The sequence below is a fragment of the Cherax quadricarinatus genome, unplaced genomic scaffold (genome assembly GCF_038502225.1).
Source record: "Cherax quadricarinatus isolate ZL_2023a unplaced genomic scaffold, ASM3850222v1 Contig3219, whole genome shotgun sequence".
NCBI lineage: Eukaryota > Metazoa > Arthropoda > Malacostraca > Decapoda > Parastacidae > Cherax > Cherax quadricarinatus.
The window spans coordinates 6,586-14,676 of record NW_027198245.1 but is presented as its reverse complement, the minus strand read 5'-3'; the positions used below and the strand labels follow the sequence as shown (position 1 = coordinate 14,676).

At 39.6% G+C, this 8,091-nt stretch overlaps 1 long non-coding RNA gene across 3 annotated transcripts; it reads right to left on the bottom strand.

Annotated features, from left to right (window-relative positions):
• Nucleotides 1-841: 841 nt before the first annotated feature.
• LOC138851987 (uncharacterized) lies at nucleotides 842-7,891 on the bottom strand. Of its 3 annotated transcripts, none has more exons than XR_011391519.1 (4): nucleotides 7,855-7,891; nucleotides 5,401-5,554; nucleotides 2,108-2,308; nucleotides 842-1,067 (listed from the first exon to the last, which is right to left on the bottom strand). It is a non-coding gene; the product is annotated as an uncharacterized lncRNA (long non-coding RNA). The 3 variants fall into 3 exon arrangements; XR_011391518.1 differs by lacking the exon at nucleotides 7,855-7,891 and adding an exon at nucleotides 6,632-6,720 and having other exon boundaries at nucleotides 846-1,067; XR_011391517.1 differs by lacking the exon at nucleotides 7,855-7,891 and adding an exon at nucleotides 6,813-7,217 and having other exon boundaries at nucleotides 847-1,067.
• Nucleotides 7,892-8,091: the final 200 nt, after the last annotated feature.

Genomic DNA, 8,091 nt, shown 5'->3' with positions numbered 1-8,091 from the left:
TACTAGTGTACAAAACACAAAGAGAATAATGAAAAGAAAACAGAAAAGAAAAAAAAAGAGAGAAACAGGGTGAGGAGGAATAAAAGGTTTTATGAAGTAGTATATATAACAGTTAAATTATAAACTGAAGCATCTTACTATCTATATAAAAGTAAAAAATAAACAAAAAGACAAGAAAGAAAAATTAAAATAAGAACATAACTGGCAAGCTTAACAGTAACTGGGTAAACATTAGGTAGAATTAGGTTACTTAAAAGTATCATGAGGTTCAATATAGTATAACTTTTACATTAAAACTATTAACAACAAATTACATTTTAAATGTACATATTCAACAGCTCAAATACAATAACACTTAGCTAAACACAGTGCTTTTTTTAAATGATTGTAATTTATGAACTTTGCACGCTTTTTTTGTCTCAGGCCTTTTATATACAAAGATTTTTAATAAATATTCAGTTACGCACGAGGAGTATGGCTATCGTTTTGTTGTTTCTCAGAGATAAGACCTACTCTATACTTTTCGTAAGTCATGGTACTTGTCTAGATTGTTCTCAAGAAAAGAACACTAATTTGTTTTCAGGGGCCAGAGTTTATTGTGGGTGTGTCGTCTAATGCTGAGGCATGGGACTTTATATGCTGTTGAAGGTTATACTTATGGATGCAGGAAAATGTTCTACATATTATCTTCTGTATGTACTTCATATATGATACAGTAAACCTTAAATATAACAAACTAATAGGGGGAGCAAGTGGCCAGTAATGATAATTGTGGTGGAGAGAAGAGATTGCTTTCCTGTCATAGTGACAATATTGAACAATCCTGTAACCAACAGGATTGACACAGTGAATTTTTACCTGTACATTTCCAAAGTCTGTTATAAAGAGGTTCATTATATCAAACATTTACTGTACTTGTCTACATTCATTTTTATTAATAGTTATGGATGACCACAAGAAACCTTTACCCCTCACCTCTAGAAACTGCCAAAAGCAATCTGCTGTCATCACAGAAGGCTGCAGAGCAAATAAACCCATGTACATCGTATATTAGCAAGTCTTCGTATCTGTAACATACACATGTTGATAGGTGCAAGTCAGAAAATTTTAAATTTCTGAATAAACCATTTAAATAAGATGACATATGAAATACTATCAGCCTGAATAAATTTTATGGGTATATACTGTAGGTAAAGGATGTCTGGAAAACAAAATGGATGCTTTGAATGCTTATAAATACGGATGGGAAAGCGAATATGCCAAAGAGTGGCAGTAATAATGATTGATGATGAGGAATAGAATTATGGGGGATTAGGATGAGGATAATAAATATGAGGTTGATAATAATATAAGTGGAGCATAAAGTGAATAGGAGGAATTGTTAACAACAAATGGAGCAGTAGATAGATGAAAAAAAGATTAATTAAGGTTCACATACTGCTAGGTAAATACAGGCAGCAGGTACTTATAAGGAGTCTTGTTTCAATGTCCTGTATTACTCAGGATTATATTGGGTCCAGTTTTAAGTAACATACTATGTTAAACCATTGTCAGATGGTAAAATTATGTATAAAGCCTAAATAGACCCTTACTTAACCTAGATCTTTTTCACTGAGGTGCACACTCACTCCTGTACACTAGTGAGTAACCTGCTTATCACAAGCATTGTAGAAATTTAACAGCAGTCTTCAGAAGCATACAGTGGAACCTCAGTTTTCGTATGCCCCAGTTTTCGTAGGATTCGGGTTTCAATGACTTTCTTTGACTAAATTTTGTCCCATTTTTCTACAACCGCTCGGTTTTTGTAGAGTTGAAAATGGTCCGTCCCAAATGCGTCCGCGTGACTCAGCCACTCGAGCGCCCACAAAAAAGATTCCCATGCTTTCGTGACTCAGTTTTCCATTGTTTCTCGGTGAGTAAGCCTCATCCCATGCGTTCATCCAAAACATTTCATAATAATCCATTGTTTTTTGTGCTTGTTTCTTGAGTGCGACTACTCCACCAAGCCACCACAGGGCCAAAGAAAGTCCTGAGTGCCAGCCCTTTGATAAAGAAGGCGAGAAACATGATAGAATTCAAGAAAGAACAGCAGGGCTGTGGCTCGTACGTTGGATTGCGTGCAGCCAGCAGTAACAGCCTGGTTGATCAGGCTCCGATCCACCAGGAGGCCTGGTCACAGACCGGGCCATGGGGGCGTTGACCCCTGGAACTCTCTCCAGGTAAACTCCAGGTAAAGTACGAAAGTGGTATACGCATGGCCGATCTCGCCAGGATGTACGGGAAGTCTGCATCAATGATCAGTTCCATCCTGGTGAATAAAAAAGATATCAAGAAAGCTGATGTTGGAAAAGGGGTATATGTGCTAACAAAACAGATCACAAACAATCGAAGATGTTGAGAAGTAATAATTTCATAATAATTCATTGTTTCTTGTACTTGTTTATTCTGTGTGACTGCTAAATAAGCCACCATGGGCCCAAACAAAACTGCTAATGCCAGTCCTTTGGTAAAGAAGGTGAGAAAAACGATAGAATTAAAGAAAAAGTTTGTAGAAAAATATGAAAGTGGTGGTGGTAAAGGGTGGTAGTGATTGTGATGGTGGTAGAGGGTTGTGGTGATGGAGGTAGAGGGTGGTAGTGATGGTGGTAGAGGGTGGTAGTGGTTGTGATGGTGGTAGAGGGTTGTGGTGATGGAGGTAGAGGGTGGTAGTGATGGTGGTAGAGGGTGGTAGTGATGGTGGTAGAGGGTGGTAGTGATGGTGATAGAGGGTGGTAGTGATGGTGATAGAGGGTGGTAGTGGTAGTAATGGTGGTAGAGGGTGGTAGTGGTTGTGATGGTGGTAGAGGGTGGTAGTGATGGTGGTAGTGGTTGTGATGGTAGTAGAGGGTGGTAGTGATGGTGGTAGTGGTTGTGATGGTGGTAGTGGTTGTGATGGTGGTAAAGGGTGGTAGTAGTTGTGATGGTGGTAGAGGGTGTTAGTGATGGTGGTAGAGGGTGGTAGTGGTTGTGATGGTGGTAGAGGGTGGTAGTGGTTATGGTGGTAGAGGGTGGTAGTGGTTATGGTGGTAGAGGGTGGTAGTGGTTATGGTGGTAGAGGGTGGTAGTGGTTATGGTGGTAGAGGGTGGTAGTGGTTATGGTGGTAGAGGGTGGTAGTGGTTATGGTGGTAGAGGGTGGTAGTGGTTATGGTGGTAGAGGGTGGTAGTGGTTATGGTGGTAGAGGATGGTAGTGGTTATGGTGGTAGAGGGTGGTAGTGGTTATGGTGGTAGAGGGTGGTAGTGATGGTGGTAGAGGGTGGTAGTGATGGTGGTAGAGGGTGGTTGTGATGGTGGTAGAGGGTGGTAGCAGTTGTGATGGTGGTAGAGGGTGGTAGCAGTTGTGATGGTGGTAGAGGTTGTGATGGTGGTAGAGGGTGGTAGTGGTTGTGATGGTGGTAGTGATTGTGGTAGAGGGTAGAGCTGCAAGAGCTCTCCTCCTCCCATCTTCTATACACCAACGAGAGTCTTCAATAAAGGTAAGTGTCATGTTATTATTTTTTCTACTTGATTTCTCATTCTTTTCTGTATGTAAATCTATATTAATGTATAAAAAATTATTTTTTGTTAATGCTTTTGGGTAACTGGAACAGATTAATTGGATTTACATTATTTCTTATGGGGAAAATGGTTTCAGTTTTCACCGATTTCACATTTCATCAGACTCTCTGGAATGAATTAAAGACGAAAAGGTTGGGTTCACTGTATAATCAATATATGTATGCATATAGAGTATGTATGTGTATGTGTGTGTGTAGGGGTAACACAGCACCATCAAGAATTGGAAGTTTCGTTCAATGAAGGGGAGGATAAATCTAATTCTTCAGATCAGGGGCTCATCCTACCAGCATCAAGCCACCTTCCAAGATGGAAGTACAGTGTTGTATGTCTATACTGACTAAATACAATAACACAATTGTGAATACAGTACCTCTATGTGACATTGAGCTTATAACACAAATGTGAATACCTCCCTATGACACCAAGCTTAAGAAGTAAGCAGAAGGATTATACTAAAAAAACTTGCATGTAGAGGAATAATTATTATTACTACCCTCAAAAACATGTGCTAAACCTGTATGCTCTTGTAAGGTTAAGTAAGTTTATTTAGGTACAGGTACACAAATACAGTTACACAGATTATCACATGTAGTAACATACATGTAAATTACCTAGGAAAACCCAAAAAATAAGGAGTTTATTAACCCCCAATGGAAATAAGTCATTTTTATCTGACTTTTTTGTGTTATCCTAGGTAATTTACACTATGTATGATAACTGTACTTACATGTGCCTGTGCCTAAATAAATTTACTTACTTAACCCATAAGGGTTAGTAACCGAAGAGAGCCAGCCCATGTGACTTACAACAGTCTTCTAACACCCAGGTACCTATTGTTTCTAGGTGAACTAGAGCAACTTTTCCCATAGTTCAACTGGTGGCACACTCAGCTCACACACTGAGTGTCCATGGTTTGATCCCCGGTACTAATGGAAACATTGAGGCATGTTTCCTTAAGACATCTGCTGTCACTGTTCACCTAGCATGAAGTACCTGGGTGTCAGATGACTGGTGAGGATCATGCCCTGGGAACAAAATTAACTTAAGTTGCCCAAAATGCTCTGCATAACCAGGAGCTTTCTATATAGTATGTCGTTGAATAAGGTGTTTGTGTAAATTGTATCATGTACTTGTAGAAATAAAGATATTATTATTATTATTATTATTATTATTATTATTATTATTATTATTATTAGCTGGTGGCCCATGGCCTGATACATGTGGCCTGTGGCTTGGTAGGCAAAGCTCTCACTTCACACGCTGAGTGTTCATGGCTCATTCCTCAGCAAGGGTAGAAACATTAGGTGTTTCCTTACACCTGTTGTCCCATTCCCCTAGCAAGTAAATAATGAAGTTGATTCAGGTATACACAAATACAGTTACATAGATTATCATTCATAGCAGCATATGTGTAGACAGCCTAGGATAACCCAAAAAAATCAGACAGTGACTTATTAACATTGGGGTCCTGGGTGTCTGACTGGAGTAGGTTGCATCCTGGGGGAACAAGATTTGAGTGCACTAATGGATATAAGACAGACAGTCCCTTGATGACACTGCCTTTCTTGGGTTATCCTCAGTGGCTAACCCTCCAGGGTTAAAAATTACAACAAAATCTTATCTTATCTCTTATTTGTCTATGGAAACGTGCCACCTCTCCATGGATTGCAACCAGGTTCTGCAACTGAGCTCAAGGCTCTAGTACAAGAGCAAATTCAGGCAATATATATAATTCTGTAATTATATTATTTTGCTTCTCAAAGTAATATTAATATAATGTTTCCTTACAAACAATATACTTTACCTTCTAACCGAGTCAAAGAACCATTCATCGTCTGATTCCTCACAATCAGAGAGGCTGTCATGCCTCTCCATGCTCTTCTGATGTTCCTCTTCTTCGAGATGCCAGCAGCTTATAGGTTCACTTCTGATGACTACATGCACGAGTTCTTCAGGAGCTGTAAGAACGTAACTTTATTTAGGCACAGGTACATAGAAGCACAATTATAATATAAGGTATTAAAAGGACCCCAATGGAAAAAAAGTCACTGTCTGACTTTTTTGGGTTATCCTAGGTTCTCTACACATATGCTGCTATGTATGATAATCTATGTAGCTGTATTAAGATAAGATTTTGTTCGGATTTTTAACCCCGGAGGGTTAGCCACCCAGGATAACCCAAGAAAGTCAGTGCGTCATCGAGGACTGTCTAACTTATTTCCATTGGGGTCCTTAATCTTGTCCCCCAGGATGCGACCCACACCAGTCGACTAACACCCAGGTACCTATTTGCTGCTAGGTGAACAGGACAACAGGTGTAAGGAAACGTGTCGAAATGTTTCCACCCGCCGGGAATCGAACCCGGGCCCTCCGTGTGTGAAGCGGGAGCTTTAGCCACCAGGCTAATTAACAAGGATAATCCAAAAAAATAAGTCGAAGTGACATTTCCATTGGGGTCCTTGTCCCTGCAACCACATACAGGTGAGCAGGTGAGGATACCTGTAATTTAAAAGGTATGTAAGTTTATTTAGTGAAATAAGTACAATTATCATATATAGCTTAAATTAGCTAGGATAATCTCCCCTCCCAACCCCCCCCCCCCACCCAAATAAGTCAGACAGAACTCTTCTTCATATTACGTGCAGTTTGCTGAGAATACTGAATTACAGAAAATGTCTACCTGAATGAGGACTAACAAACTTACTCTCAACATTGACAAAACCTATTTCATTCAGTTTGGTAACAGAGCTACAGATGTCCCTCTTAACATAAATGATAAACGGATCACCTATCACAAAGTTCACAGAGGGAAAATTTTTATGAATCCACCTTGATAACAGACTCAAATTTGAAACACATGTTCAACAAATTTCCAAGAAAATTTCCAAGACCGTAGGCATACTATCGAAGATACGGTACTATGTTCCACAGTCAGCCCTCCTGGCCCTATATCACTCACTTATTTACCCCTATCTCACCTATGGAATTTGTGCATGAGGCTCAACAACAATAAACCATCTCAGACCATTAATTACCCAACAAAAGGCTGCAGTTAGAATGATAACAAATTCGCACTACAGGCAGCACACTCCACCAATATTCAAAACTCTAAACTTACTCACTGTATAAAACATCCATACTTATTATTGTACCTACTACATACATAGAACACTAAACTCGGATATAAACCCTCCCCTCAAACTTCTCCTTGCCAACCTCAACAGAACACATGATCATAACACAAGGCACAGATCACTCTTTGATGTTCCTCGAGTCCATCTCACACTATGTAAAAAAACAATGCACATAAAAGGCCCAAAAGTCTGGAATTCATTACCTATGAATATAAAAGAAACAATGTCGGTTTATAAATTCAAGTATCTTCTTAAAAATCACTTACTCAACCACAACTAAATGAATACTGAATAATTGTATCTCATAAATGGCCCGGTGGCCTGGTGGATAAAGCTCCCGCTTCACACACGGAGGGCCCGGGTTCGATTCCCGGCGGGTGGAAACATTCGACAAGCACCTAAAGTCAGTTCCTGATCAGCCGGGCTGTGGCTCGTACGTTGGTTTGCGTGCAGCCAGCAGCAACAGCCTGGTTGATCAGGCGCTGATCCACCAGGAGGCCTGGTCACAGACCGGGCCGCGGGGGCGTTGACCCCCGAAACTCTCTCCAGGTAAACTCCAGGTACGTTTCCTTACACCTGTTGTCCTGTTCACCTAGCAGCAAATAGGTACCTGGGTGTTAGTCGACTGGTGTGGGTCGCATCCTGGGGGACAAGATTAAGGACTCCAATGGAAATAAGTTAGACAGTCCTCGATGACGCACTGACTTTCTTGGGTTATCCTGGGTGGCTAACCCTCCGGGGTTAAAAATCCGAACGAAATCTTATCTTATCTTAACCTGTCACCCAATGAAACTTTGTTATTTTTAATTACATTACCTAACAGAATACTCCATTCTACTGAATGCTCAGCAACACAGTAAATAATCATATGACCTATCTTTGAAATACTCATTTGTGCTTAATTGTTATTTGTTTACGATAATGTTTACCACAGAATATATCATTGCTTAGTTAATCTTAAGTTAATTTTAAGCCTGCCCATAATGCTCTGCATATTAGGGGCTTTGCCATGTTACACTTAACCACTGTATTTCTTTGTACTTTATGTATCATGAATAAATAAATAAATAAAAAAAGGTTTCTTCTCCTGCCGATAATTGCAAGAGTTCTTCCTCTTCTCTGACTTGTTCAGTCGGCACAGAAGTTCCTCGTCTCCAGGACTTAATACTTACAAATAACTCACTTTACCTTATTCCTATTATTATTATTATAAAAAAAAGAAGCGCTAAATACCTTATTCCTAGTATATCTCCTTTTATCAGTTATTACAAGGACCCCAATGGAAATAAGACACTTTGTCTGACTTTTTTGGTAATTTACACACATATTGCTATGTATGATAATTTATGTGACTATTTATG